At 42.5% G+C, this 15,250-nt stretch overlaps 1 pseudogene; it reads right to left on the reverse strand.

Moving 5' to 3' along the window:
• Window positions 1–6,491: 6,491 nt before the first annotated feature.
• On the reverse strand, window positions 6,492–7,916 carry LOC102533494 (keratin, type II cytoskeletal 8 pseudogene; annotated as a pseudogene).
• Between the last annotated feature and the right edge of the window lie 7,334 nt (window positions 7,917–15,250).

Below are 15,250 nucleotides of genomic sequence, written 5' to 3' on the forward strand. Positions count from 1 at the left end.
GTTCTGACCTGCGTGATCTTGAGCAAGCATTTGAAATTCCTAAATCTCTGTTTTACAGTAACTGCAGTGGGGAAATTTGTTGATGATTCATTGGGATAATGGTCTTCATATAGGCCATTAATACAGGGATGTGTTACTGTTCTTCAGATAAAACAGTGTCTTGGTGGTTCCAATTGCTTATCATTACCCCCAAGTCAAATTGTCTTTTTAAAGCCTAGAACTTTGCGGCAAGGGGATGGTCATTCATTCTTGCACAAGTTCCTGAGGTGCTGGGAGTTTCTGGTGTGAGCTCCAGACTTTGATCTTGCTGGCTGTTCATGGTGATGCCACTGACTATATGTGCCTCCTTGTCCACCTGGTAGAAAAGGAGTCAGTTTTGTCCCTGAGTGAGACCTGCAAGACAAGCATAATGGAGCTGGTAGAGTCCCTGATAACAGCCTTCTTGGCTAGAAATATCTTCTCCACCACCACCTTCCTATATTAGTACCTAGTCCTTGTAAGCACCCAACATGTTTTGCACCATCTGTTAAATAGATGAATGTCAGCCCCCTCCACACACAGGGGTGGGTCTCCTGCCTTCTAACTGTGCATCTTGAGAATGTAAACACACCTCTCTGAGCTTCATCTTGTTCTGACAAGTGGGGTGGTAAGAGGATGACCTCATGGGGTTAATATAGGAAATCACGGGATAAGCCAGGCAGGTGCTTACCTGGTGTCTAGCTCTAAAATAAAGAGAAGGCTGCTGGACATGCTGTACCTATTCATGTTTATTATTTTCTTCCAGAATTAAAAAGCTCTCTGCCTGACCCCTCACTGGTCTGTGGCCTTTCTGAGTTTGGAAAAGCACATGGGAAGCAAACTGCTTCCTCATTTGCAAAAGAGTTTTGAGATTCCACTCAGCTGGTCTTGGTTCTTGTCCTTGGTGTGGCCAGGTGAGGGATCTCTGGGGGCAGATAGAGGAGCCGAGGCTTACTCAGATACCTGGGAACGTTATGGTTGATGCTCATTTATTCAACAGTGTATATTAAGCACCCAATACATGCAGGCTTTTTTCTACAAATTCATATAATTCAATGAATGAAGCAGATACAATCCCTGGGGCTCAGTTCACTGTAGACCGCATAAGAAGTCATGTCCATGGTACGTTCAATGTAACGCCCCAGTGGACTCCTCTACATATGGATGCATCCTCCCATATTCTGACCGGGATGATGGATCACAGGATCAATGCAAAGTGTAAGTGGTCTTTGGGTAAAGGCAGGGCCTCCTATCTCCACAGAACATGGTAAGAGAGCATGGGAGCTGTCACTGGGGAGGGTCTAGCAGAACCTGGCTTTCACATATCTTTTGATTCCCATTGGAGGGCTTTCCCTGCAGAAGCAAATGAGTCAAAGTGAGCTATCAATGTGTCCCAAACCTCCCTTGGAATGAGAGATGAGGCTGTGCAGAGTGAACCCATAAGAGACCCGTCCCCTCCACAGCCCCATCTCACACGGTTTCCTTTCCCACACCTACCCTTCTGGACCACCACAACTGGGGCCCAGAGCAGGAAGTGTGGTGAGCCGTCTGCTCAGAAAACAGTTTATAATCCTCAATCCTGAAGCTCATGTGTATGGAAGATGGGAAAGGCTCTGCCCATGACCCTGGGGAGAAGAGCCTCAATGGCAGGGCCAGACTCACACAGGTTCTCTTACACCTGCTCTGTGACAGGCCAGCCACTACAAGAAGAGCAACAGAGGAGTTGGAAGTGGGTTGGGGCCATCATCTGAGTCCAAGACACAAAAAAAGTGCTGTGGATGTACAGTGTGGAATAAAACACTGGGTCCGGACTCTGCTCCACACGTGACTCCCCACAGTGCCCTTTCTCCCACCTTGGACACCTGGTCAGATGAGCACGTGCAGCATACCTGGCAGCCCCTGAACTATCTCTGTTGCAAGATCCCATTGGCCTATGTGCAGGACAGCTTGCCTGCTAGGACCTGAAGCTCCATTCCCCTCCTGAGAGGGATCTTCTAGAGCTCACAGAGGCAGAGCCAGAGGATAAGGGGGCTGCAGGCTGGGAAGACTATCTGGGGTTTGGTTCATGGGCTGGGTATTTCTTAGAAGACCATGGGATTTTCCTGTTTTTTGAAAGTCATGGGGAAAGTCAGGTAGATGAGTGAACTTTACTCTCTATCTTATTCTAGAGTCCAAGGCTCTTGTGGAGCCAGAAGGGCCAATTCTGGACCTAGAGACAGTACCACTTCTGTTTCTCCCCCATCTCTAGTGCTGGAGCCAGGCTGCCCTCTATTAGCTGCTCCAGAGATGGGGCAAGCCCTACCATCTGCTCCAGCATGAGTGCCAGGTCCTGAGCTGAAGCCACATGGATCATCCCCTCCCGTGGGAATTCTACCTCCAGATCCAAAAATACAGAGCCAGCTGTAGCCTGAGACTTCCTACCCTTGTCATGCAGCTGGCAAGAATGGGCTGCGTGAGGAGCAGCTTGACATCATGGGTTTCCAAGGCTGGTGACAGACACATTGATCTTGATGAATGTGGTGAGTGCCTGGGCTTTTGGGGTGGGGCTGGAGCAGAGTTTCCCTCTGCCATCAGCTGCCCCAGATCTGTTTTTCTCTGATCTGGACTCCATAGTCATCACTGGACTATTTTAAACCAATTTCCAAGCATCATTCCATACATTTCTGGTAAGTTAAAAAGTTAAAAATAGTTAAAAATAAAATAAAAAAATAAAATAAAAAGTAAAAAAGTTAAAAATAATAATGCCATTAAACACATCAAATTGCACAATAATTCCAATAATAGGATCTATTGCTCATCCAGTTCAGATTCTCCCAGTGTCTCAAAGAGGTCTTATTACAGTTACTTTGTTAGAATCTGGATCCTAAATAGGTTCAATTAAAACTGGTTGTATCCATAGATCAATGGGGCAGTATAAAGAGCCCAGGGATAGACCCACACACTTATGGTCAATTAATCTATGACAAGGGAGGCAAGAATATACAATGGAGAAAAGGCAGTCTCTTCAGTAAGTGGTGCTGGGAAAGCTGGACAGCCTCATGCAAATCAATGAAATTAGAACAGTCACTCACATGATACACAAACATATGTTCAAAATGGCTTAAAGACCTAAATGTGAGAGATGACACCATAAAACTCCTAGAAGAGAACACAGGCAGACACTCTTTGACAGAAATTGTAGCAATGTATTTTTTGGGTGGGGGTGGGGATCAGTATCCCAAGGCAAAAGAAATAAAAGCAAAAACAAACAGTACCTAATCAAAGTTAAAAGCTTTTGCTCAGCAAAGGAAACCATCAACAAAACAAAAAGACAACCTAAGGAATGGGAGAAAATATTTGCAAATGATGCAGCCAACAAGGGGTTAATGTCCAAAATATACAAAGAACTCATGCAATTCAATATTAAAAAAACAACAACAAAAAACCCAATCATAAAAGGGCAGAAGACCTAAATGGATGTTCTTCAAAGAAGGCATAAAGGTGACCAACAGGCACATGAAAAGATGCACAATATTGCTAATTATTAGAGGACTGCAAATCAAAATCACCATGAGGTATCCCCTGACACTGGTCAGAATAGCCATCATCAAAAAGTCTACAAATAACAATGCTAAAGAGGATGTGGAGAAAAGGGAAACCTTGTACACTGCTGGTGGGAATGTAAATTGGTGCAGCCACTATGGAAAACAGTAGGGAGGTTTCTTTAAAAATTAAAAATAAAACTACCATTTGATCCAACAATTCCATTCCTGGGCATATAACTAGAAAAAAAAACCCAAAACTCTAATTAGAAAAGACACATGCATCTTAATGTTCATAGCAGCACTACTTACAATTGCCAAGGCATGGAAACAACCCAAGAGCCACTAGCAAATGACTGGCTTAAGAAGATGTAGTATATGTATACACACACACAATGGAATATTACTCAGCCATAAAAATAATGAGATATTGCCATTTGCAGCAACATGGATGGACCTAGACAATATTATGCTTAGTGAAATGTCAAACAGAGAAAGACAGATATTATATGGCATGACTTATATGTAGAAGCTAAGAAATAATACAAATAAATCTATAGACAAAACAGACTCGGACATAGAAAACAAACTTATGGTTACTAAATAGGATGGGGTGGGGAGGTCGAGAGGGACAAATTAGGGGTATGGGTTTGACAGATTCAAACTACTATATAAAAGCATAAAGAACAAAGATTTACTGTATAGCACAGGGAATTAAACTTAGTATCTTGTAATAGCCTAAAATGAAATATAATTTTTAAAAAACAATCAAATCACTATGTTGTATACCTGAAACTACAATAATACTGTAAATCAATTGTACTTCAATTTAAAAAAATTAAGAACACTTACAAAACTGATTACCTTTTAATGAAAAATTAATAGATTTTATTTCTTAGAGAATTTTTTTAGATTTACAGAGAAATTGAACCGAATGTATAGCCAGTTCCCATCTTTCCTCCTCTCCACCCCCAGCCTTCCCTATTTTTAACATCTTGCACTGGTGTATTGATGTGGTACTATTACTGAGTCCAAACTCATTCTGCTCACCACATGACTGGCCAATAAATCAGGAGACAGGTGTTGGGGCAAGGAATGGTGACTTTATTCAGAAAGCAGGCAGACCAAGAGGATGGCAGACTAGAAAATAATAAATCTGACTTCATATTATCATCAACTATCTTCCCCAAGTCAGAATTCAGGCTCCTTTTTACTAAAAAGGGGAAGGGGGATGCTTGGTTGTTGCAAACTTCTTGCTGCAGAAATTCTTTGCCATTAGAATTCTTTGTTCTTGCAGCTATCCACATAGGTCAGATCATGGTGTCCCTGTAAACCTCCAACAAAACAAAGGTTATTTTCTATTCTGCAAGTTGTTACTATCCTTAAAGGTCAGAGCCTTGAGAATAGGCTCTCCTGTCTGTTTCAGGCTATTGGCAACATTGTTTTACAAAAGGTGCAGAACCAGCAAGTCTGAGCCTAGGAAACAGCACAGGGTTAAAGTCAAAGGAACAGCTCTAACATGAGTCAGATTTACTCTTTTCTATTACAGTACATTTGTTGTAATTGGTGAATATTGATTGACATGTTAACTAAAGTTCATCATTTACATTAGCGTTCACTCAGTACTGTACAGTTCTATGGGTTTTTCCAAATGCATAATGTCATGTGTCCACCATTACAGTATCATGTAGAATAGTTTCTCTGCCCTGAATGCCCTGTGCCCCACCCATCTCTTCCTCCCTTCCCCCACCTCCAACTCCTGGCAACCAGCGATCATTTCATTGTTTCTATAGTTTTTCCTTTTCCAGAATGCCATATTGTTGGACTCAGAGTGTGCAGCCTTTCCAGGCTGGCTGCTTTCACTTGGCAATAAGCACTGAAGGTTCCTTCATGTCCTTTCATGATTTGGTAATGCATTGCTTTTAATTGGTGAATACTATTTCATTGTATGACTTTGTTTATCCATTTCCCTACTGAGGGGCATCTTGATCACTTCCAAGTGTTGATAATTATGAATAAAGCTGCTATAGATATCTACATGCAGGTTTTTGTGTGGACCTGGGTTGTCAGCTCATTTGGGTAAATACCTCAGGGCATGATGGTTGGATCATATGGCAAGTGTATTTTCAGTTTTGTAAGAAACAATTGAGCTGTTTTCCAGAGTGGCTGCACCATTCTGCATTCCCACCTACACTAATCCACATTAGTACATACTTTTACTTTGATAAAACACCAGCTATGAACCAGCTCAGCCAAACATATAACAAGAGAATTAACTTTTGGTCTGTCAATTTTATTAGATGATATTAGCAATATCTTGTCTTTTATATACCTTTTTATTGATGAGAAGGAACAAATGTGGGATAGGGTTTATTAATAAATTTTGAAATTTATTTTAAATAATTTAAACTTTAAAAATATGTAATTTGGTACAGCTGCAATGGGAAACTCTAAAACTAGAGTTACCATGTGATCCAGCAATCATCTGGAGAAAACATAAATCTGGAGAAAACTCTAATTCAAAAAGACACATGCACCCCAGTGTTCATGGCAGCACTATTTACAATAGCCAAGACATGGAAGCAACCTAAATGTCCATCAACAGATGGCTGGATAAAGAAGCTGTGGTATATTTATATAATGGAATAATACGCAGCCATGAAAAAGAATAAAATAGTGCCATTTGCAACAACATGGATGGTCCTAAAGATTGTCATTCTTTTGGGGGGGGAGGCAGGGCTTAGCAGAGCCAGCTGGGGCTTTATTCTGAAAAAGACACTTGATTTGGATTTATTCTGAAAAAGGCACTTGAATTGGCTTTTAGCTGGGGGCATGGACAAGAGAGGGAAGCCCGGGCAGTCAACCCTCACCAAGGGTGGGTTGAGAACCCAAGCTGAGCCTCAGGTTTCCCGCGCCAGCGCCCCCCTGCATGGCTCCTTCTGCAGGAGACTTTCACTTGGACAGGATGTCAGATGACTCAGACACCAGCTTCCCATTGTGGGTCTCAATCTTCTTCATAACCACAGCCTTGGAGGAACTGGTACAGCTGAAGGAGCCGGGCCTGCCAGAGCCCAAGGGGCTCAGGCTGTAGAGGGCCCCATAGATCAACTCACCTTAGTAGCCACTGGTGATCTTGATGTGGATACTCGTTCTGCATCTCAGATTCCAGCCAGCTCTCCTCGCCCTCCAGCAGCTTGCGGTAGGTGGCGATCTCCACATTCAGCTGCTTGTGCCGCTGCTGGGCTGTCCTGCTTGGAGGTTCTCAGAGCGGCCTCCAGCTCGGCCAGCTTGGCTTGAGCATCCTTGACGGCCAGCTCCCCATTCTGCTCAGCATCGGCAATGGCAGCCTCCAGGGAAGCCCTCTGGCCTTTGAGGCCCACGATCTTGGCCTGGAGTCAGCTGATGTTCCGGTTCACCTCAGAAATCTCCATCTTCATGTGATGGAGACCATCCCTGTGCTTCCCAGCCTGTGTCTGCAGCTCCTCGTACTTGATCTGGTAAATGGTCTCGGCCTCGGCCTCGGCCTCGGCCCGGCTGCAGTTGGTGATCTCCTCGTACTGGGCCTTGACCTCGGTGATGATGCCATCCAGGTCCAGGGAGCAGTGGTTGACCATGGAGAGGACCACGGATGTGTCTGAAATCTGTGACTGCATCTCACGGATCTCCTCTTCATATAGCTGCCTGTAGAAGTTGATCTCGTCAGTCAGCCCTTCCAGGCAGGACTCCAGCTCTACCTTGTTCATGTATGCTTCATCCACATCCGTCTTGATGATGACAAATTCATTCTCCACATCTATGCGCTTTTGGATCTCTTCCTCATACTTGTTCTTGAGGTCCTCCACCAGCCCCTGTATGTTGCCAAGCTCCACCTCCAGCTTCAGTTTCTCCTGGGCCAGGGTGTCCAGCTGCCTCTGAAGGTTATTGATGTATCTCTTGAACATGTTGTCTGTGTTGCTCCGGGCTGTCTTCTGCTTTTGCAGGAGGTTCCATTTGTTCTCCAGAATCTTGTTCTGCTGCTCCAGGTGCCGCACCTTGTCGCTTGTCGATGAAGGAGGCAAACTTATGTTGAGGGTCTTGATCTGCTCCTTCTCCTGGGTGCTCACAGCCTGGATGTTGGGGTCCACCTCCAGCTTGAGGGGGCTCAGAAGGCTGGCTCACCATGACAGCTGTGATGCCCCCCATACCTGAGGCCCCACCATAATAACATCCAGCCAGGCTGGGGCCCAGACCACCCCAGAAACTGCGGCTGCTGCCCACCCAGGAGAAGGCTGAGGAGCTGATGTGAGCGCCTGGCCCGCTGGTGTAGGAGCAGCTGCTGAAGGACCATGGGCCAGAGGTGAACACCTTGTAGGACTTCTGGGTCACCCGTATGGACATGGTGGAGGCTGGAAAGGAGGCAAGGAGGCCAAAGCAGACAGGGATTCGGAGTTGAGAAGAGGTTTCCCTAGAGATTGTCATTCTAAGTGAAGTAAGTCAGACAGAGAAAGACAAATATCATATGCTATCATTTAAATGTGGAATCTAAAATATGATACAAATGGACATATTCACAAAACAGAAACAGACTCACAGACATAGAAAACAAACTTATGGCTACCAAAGGAGAAGGTGGAGAGGGATAAGGAGCTCAGGATTAGCAGATACTAACTACTGTGTATAAAATAGATAAACAACAAGGCCCCACTGTACAGCGCAGGGAACTACGTTCAGTGTCTTACAATAACCTATAATGAGAAAGAATCTGAAAAAGAATATATATATAACTGAATCAGTATGCTGTGCACCAGAAATTAATACAACATTGTAAACTGACTATATTTCAATAAAAAAAATCACTGAATTCTAATGTTTATTCATCTCAATGCATCCTTAATGAGCAATTGTAATTCTTTAACGCTTAAAATGTTTTCAAGTTTTTGTGGATTTATTAGAAAACATTTTAAAATAAAATCTGTTTACCATAAAAAAGTATATAATATTGTTGTATTTTGTACATTACCATATACCTGGTAACAGGGATGTGCTGATTCAATGATATACATTTCCTATTTGGAATTTAGTAGATTTAGAATATGCTCAGAGGACTTGGTCTATTAACATCTGACTTGGTGTCATGAGCTTCCAAAAACCCCGTATTTTTAATCTTCTGTTCATGTGAGGGGACCCTACCAGTTGTTGAAAAATTATTGTTATTTGAAGAAAACAATTCTTGGCAATTTTTGCCTTGGCTCCTTGAGGGTGAAGGAGATGATAAAACACAAGTGACTTCAATTTGAATACTTGTCACATGTAGTTTCAAGAAATGCTTTTCTAGTGGTTTCATGATAGAATAATAATGTACTTTTTAATTTATGCTTCTAATAGGACTCTATCTGTGAATTAATGTGGCTAATTTTGCTCTTAACAAATACCTTTCCCAGAGGACTCTGTTATACTCCAGAGAGTCTGTCGGAAGTCAGTCATAAATTCCAAGAGGGTTGACATTGCTTAAAATATAATTTTTAAAGCATGTTCCATTTGTGTATTATGCTTAGATGGACAGACATTTATTGAGTCAGTGAACATTTAATGAACATCAGCCATGTGCCTGATTTTGTGACCCAAGACCCTCCCAAGACTCTGGGGACTAGGGTGGGAGGTGAGCACAGGGGAATGAATAGAAGTAACATGGTGCTGCAAGTGGGGGCAGCTGGAACTCACCAGCTCTGGCATCACAGAGGGGAGTCCTATGACTCAGCATGTGGTTTCCAGAAAGTTTCCAGATGGAAATGGTGTCAGGGCTGTGACTTCATATGTAAATGGACACTGGCCAGGGAGGAAAAGGGGAGGAGATTAAAAGTAAAAGTCTGAAGGCAAGAGACATCCTGATGTGCAGGAGGAAATGTGCATGTGGCTTGAGCTCTCGGGGACCAGCTGGCAAAGCAGCAGAGTTGGGAGATGAAGGACAAGACAGAGACAACAGAGTGGTGACCAGATGGTCATCGGTCGTGATGGAGAACAGTTGCAGAATTTCAAGGACAGGAACCACATGGTCACATCTGGAAAGAAGGAAAGAAGGAGTGTGAATTTGAGAAAAATAAGACCGGGAACAGCAAGGTCAACTTAGAGGCCGCTAACTAGCTAACTAGCTAACCACTTAACTAGCTCAGGCAGAGATAACTAAGCCCTTAAATAGAACAATAGCACCGGGACTGGGCAGGAACACAAATTGAAGAAACCTTTCAAAGATAGCACTGGCAGTACCTGAACTATGACGGACAGGAGGAATCGAGGATGCTTTCTCAGACTCCAGCTTGAGTGATGAACCAGCCTGAAGGATTTATTTCACAAGCGACAGAAACCTCACTGCAAACCGGCTTCAAGTTTCTTCCTTCTGGCACAAAGATCCCATGATAAGTCATGAGGCTTCATCTCTCTGTCTATCTCCCTCTCCCCAACTGGAGCCCACCCCTCAAATGCCCTGGCCCACCATCTGCCTCACCAGGGTCCCCTGGGCTTCTCCAAAATCCAGTTGCAAGATCTACCCCAGTCCAGCATGAAAACTCCAGGAATCAGCTCCAGGACTGTGGCCAATAGGTGGGTGTTGTACAAACTGTTAAATATTTGGATCATCCCTTTGATACAGGACTCATGGTGCCTATTCATTTCAGATTAGGCACACATAACACAGAGTGCTTCATTATATGAGACTGATGCAAGAAAAAAGGGCATGAGAGGATGGTCATGTCCCAGGTCTCAGGTGAGTCCCTGGGACACACCCCATCAAGTGAGGGTCTTGGGCTTCATGCAGGAAAAAATTCAAGAGCGAGTCATAGTAGAGTGAAGGTGGTTTTATTCAGAGAGAGGCACCCTCCACAGACAGAGTGTGGGCCATCTCAACAGGCCAGAGAAAGGCTTAGGAGTATGTGCCACAGGCAGAATGTGAAACGTCTTACTCAGAAGGGAGAGCTGGGGGCCTCAGAGCACGAGGTTGGCCAGGAAAAATGAGATTGGCCACGAGGTGCGGATTTGCTAGTTTTCATGGGCTCAGTAGCTTCATATGCTAACAAGTGGGAGGACTATTCCCCCACTTTGAGGAAGAGGCTGGGATTCCCAGGAGTTGGGCCATCACCCCCTTTTTGACCATTGATGGTCAGCTGTGAACCTGTCATGGTGCCTGTGGGAGTGCCATTTAGCAGCTATTGCATTTCTTTTTTTCTTTAAAATTTTTTTTATTTATTATTTTTTAAGCAGCTATTGTATTTCAATGAGCAGATATTGAAGCTCTAGGTCTACTGGGAGTTGAGTCTTCTACTATCTTGTGCTAATGGCTGTGTCATTCTCTTAATGGCTGGGCCCTGCTCCCTTCCCTCTGGTCTCAAGAAGGTGGGGCTGAGGAATCAGATTTGCTGAGCAAGACATGGGAGGTTCTCTGGATGCCCCAGAAAAGACACACGTGTTCTGTCACATAAAACTTACAAAGAGTCGGGGGCCTGGCTCAGTGCTGAAGGAGTTCCGGGGCCTGAGTCAAACTAAGATGTTCTGTCCATAGAAATGGGGGCTTACATTCCTCTAGAAGGAAATCCTGAGACAGGGCTTAAAGCACAGTAAGTTTTTTTTTTTTTTTGCAAATGAACTTAACAAGCACCAACAGGGAAAAACTGTGGCTGGCAGTCACTGCCTTCTTGCTGTGTCTTCACAGGGTCATTCCCATCAGTTTCATGTCACCAGTGTCTCCATCGGGCAAAGCTTACCAAACCATGCACTTAAAATGCACAGATTAGTTACATAGACATTATATTAAATGAATTTTTTAAATAAGAAAACAATCTGCAATCGCCTCCCCAACTCATTCCATCCCAGCGACTGTCATTGCCCAGCTACTAACACAGCTTTCTTCATGGTCGACAGTGACCTCCACATTCCCAGATCCAGTGCCTTCTCTGCCTGGTTCCGTTAACCATCTTCCTGATCTCTCAACACCAGAACATATACTCTGGGCCCAGCTCTCGTGACCACGTCTCCTGATTTATTACAAGATTGGCTCCTAAACTCCTCTCCTCAACCTTTCTTCTCCACCCAAGTCCTACAAATCAGAGATTCTCAGGGCTTTGTCTTGGCTACTCTCAGTTGTCCCAGGACCTAGCACAGTGCCTGACATGCATAGTTAATATTTATTGGAAAAGAGGGTAAATAATGAATAAAGTTTTGCAAATCAAAGCTCAGAATATATCTGCATCAATACAGTCTTACAAATCATGATCTGGAAAAGGGTCTCTTTCCAAGTGTTCATAATAGCAATTTAAATCAGTTAATACTACAAGATAAATGTGCTTCTCTGTCCACTCATCCTAAAAATGATTTTGGTCAGCATACTCAAATCAAATATGTCCACTGTGTATTCCAACTCCTCTCTGTGATTCCTTTCCTGTTACAGATGGTGAGAGACATCAGATGAGGGACAGAGCTATGGTCTCACCCAGATCAGACAGTCTCAAGAGCCCATGTACATACTAATGTGTGAGCATTTTTAGAGAAAAGCAAAAGTTGTAGCTCATTGTTCTTAAAAACTCAGTTTCTTTGTTTGTATTGTTGAAACTAGCTATATTTTCCTTGGGAAGAAAAATAGGAGTCATGACTTTAGATGATTTTTAAAATGTGATGTTTCATTTTCAATAACAATTCTAAAAAACGTGGACAGTGATATTTAAATTTGTACATAATAATGGTCACTTTTTCTTTTAAAATATGGCCAATAGTTACCACAGTAACAAATTCAGAGTCTCCCATATGTGCCTCCTGGGGTTATTAATGTGAATAACCCCACAATATTAGATTCAGAGAAAGGCAAAGACTAAATCCATAGCAGAATGTCCCAAGTTTTAATAATTGCAGTGATTTTAATTTATATTTAAATCTAGAAAAATTTAATAGTCATTGTTTTGTTATGTAATGATAAAGGCGATGTTTCCTTTTTCATCTAGACAATATTAATGTTAATGCAATCACAACTTGCATGTGTATGGAAGACTGGATGGAGCCACCAATCACTGTCCCCTTCTGGTGCTCCATGGAGTTCACACATCACAGAACGACCAGCACAGGCCAAAACAGAAAGTGGCCACTGTCATTTTGTAACTCATAATTTATATAAAAAGATAAGGACCAAAGGCAGTATAAGAATCCTAGATTGTTCAACACTTGGAAAATAATTTGGATAATAGACTTTTCTAAACAAATGGAAATTCTGACTAGAGGATCTTTATCTTCCTCCTTCAGAAGCTTTCTTCTTTTGTTCTTTTTTAGGTTCCACCTTCTTTGCCCCCTCCTGAGTATGTTTGTGTGTGTGTGTTTAACATTTAAAAAAAGTTAGAGTGCACTATATTCCGCCTCTACCCAGAAAAGTCTTCAAGGCCCAGGTAGGCAGGTCTCTAAGACATCATGAGTGCTCTGATAGGATGTCCAGCTAAAACAATCTCTCTGGACTCAGGTTGTTTCCCTTTAAAGAAAATAAAAAGTTTCTTTAAAAAGCAATTTTCTCCCCACTATAAAGATTATGAGAATATATTTTTTATAGTAAAAAAAATCAGAGAATTAGATATTGAATCAGAAAATGTTGGGAACAGAATTTTGAAATCAATCAGGTAAACTTTCATTTTTGCAGTTATAGAAGCTGAGGAACAGAAAAGTTAACTTAATCATTGTTGTTATTAAAGTCACGTATCTAATTGTGGTAGAGCACAGAATTTCTATTGTGGGCACTTAGCATTGTAACATGATGTCCTACCATCCTGCACCAGCATTTGGTATATCTTAAAATATTTTTTGCATCTTCTGAAGTTAAATTACTAATGAAAAGTCACTCCTAATTTCAGAAATATATGCTACCTTTCTCCCATGCAGTTTTGTGTCTGATCAATTCAAGAGGGACATTTAAATGGAGCATTGGTTGAAAACGCCATACTGTGTCAGTTGCCAATGCACCGTTTTGGATGAAACCTACTAAGGAAAAGGAAAATATCATAAACAGCATTTTTATTTATTTTTATTGAAGTGTTTTTGGGTCATTCCATAATAGTTTAAAAAGTTTTTTAGACTATGATTTTACAATAGAACTGCCCAAAGCACATGAGATGCAAAATGAATTGCCATTTCCTTAATTTATTTTACATATGAATCTCTACAAAACAAGGACACTTCATGTCCCATTTTAGCTTGGTGGCTCTGAAAATTTCTTCTAGCCAGGCTGCAGCAGTCAGCAATTATTAGTTCAAAACCACATGCTTTCATGCACACACATTTTAAATGGTAACACACAAACTTTAAACTTTTAAATTAAAAAAGAAATTTCACTTGACATCATAATTTCAGAATAAGAAGAAGATCTTTCCTAGAAGTTATTTTCCAAAATGATGACATCTTGGCTATAACAGATTGGCTATCAAATAGACAGTCTTGTGAACCATCTGTTGTGTAAGATTTCTCTGTCATATATTTAAACCAGTCAGGCAATGGAAGTAGAAGCTGTTTGCCAGGCCTTAGAAGTAACCCTGTAACAGTGCAGGGAATGTGACCGTGGTATTTGTGAAAAGACAGATTCCGCAAGGGTTCCATTTTGGAAAGTGCTTCCCTGGTCTTCTTTCAGTTCATCAAAGAAATGAGATGAATAATTTTCAGTTAGTTGTGGGCTTAGAAATCAGTGCAGCTTGACTGCTGTTTTGCACAAGGCAGGTCTTCCTTCTATAAGGTCCCCGACTCTGACAGCCAGGCAAGACCATGAACTCCACGTGGCTCCTGTCTCCCTAACTCCATCAGAAGTAGCAGCTGCCCATCCCAATTTTCTTCCATGAAGAAATAAAATAAATCACATCAGGCTGGTAATCAGAGGACAGTTTGCAAGCACTTGGCAGCAGACCAGGCAGGGAGTGGTCCAGAGGGCTTTTTGCAGGGAGGAGAGACTGCATGAAGACCGGGGTTCTATCCGGGGTGGGAACAAACATGAAGATGATCAGAGGCCCCAGAATTGGGTGGGGGGCTCACTAATAATGCATTTTTACTGGACCCAAGAGGACGCATTAACATTCCCCACAGGTTGTTCTTTTAGTCAAGTCCACGCACGAGACTCTCAAGGTCACTGGGAACAGAAACTCTGTCTCTGATTAGAATGTTCCGCTTCACCAAGAAACTAGGACGTCATCTCCCTAACTTTGCATTTTTCTCCTTCTGTCCTTCAGAAGAAGCTTACTTGAATACACATTATAAGTTTCCTTCATCATAGGTTGTCAGCACCAGCAAGATGGTGACGGTGATTCTACGGCCAGGTTTTATTGCTGAGGATCAGGGCAGCAGAGTCTTTTTCCTTCATACAGTTTCAGGAGCTTCATTTCTCATGTCTACAGCCACAGAAAAGGGTATTCCATCTGAGACACAGAGATGGTTTCATTGACTCAATGTCTAGTTCCAGCACACTCCGGGCACTGTCCTTTCGGTGTCAGACAAAAGCAGAATGACTTACTATTTGTTGTTGGCAACAGAGTTTTAAGAACTGTGTGGAGTTATCAAATAAACACCAAGTGCTTGATAGAAATGTGCATTTCCTAAATTTGAAATGCCTTTTTTGGGGTCGTGCCTCACCTAACAATGTGCTAACGGCAGGAAGGACTGAAAACGAGATGAATTAACGTGCTGGCTCTGAGACCAGCTCCCCACATTCAAATTCTGCAGTTCTTATA

This window comes from Vicugna pacos, chromosome 8 (assembly GCF_048564905.1).
Source record: "Vicugna pacos chromosome 8, VicPac4, whole genome shotgun sequence".
Taxonomy (NCBI): domain Eukaryota; kingdom Metazoa; phylum Chordata; class Mammalia; order Artiodactyla; family Camelidae; genus Vicugna; species Vicugna pacos.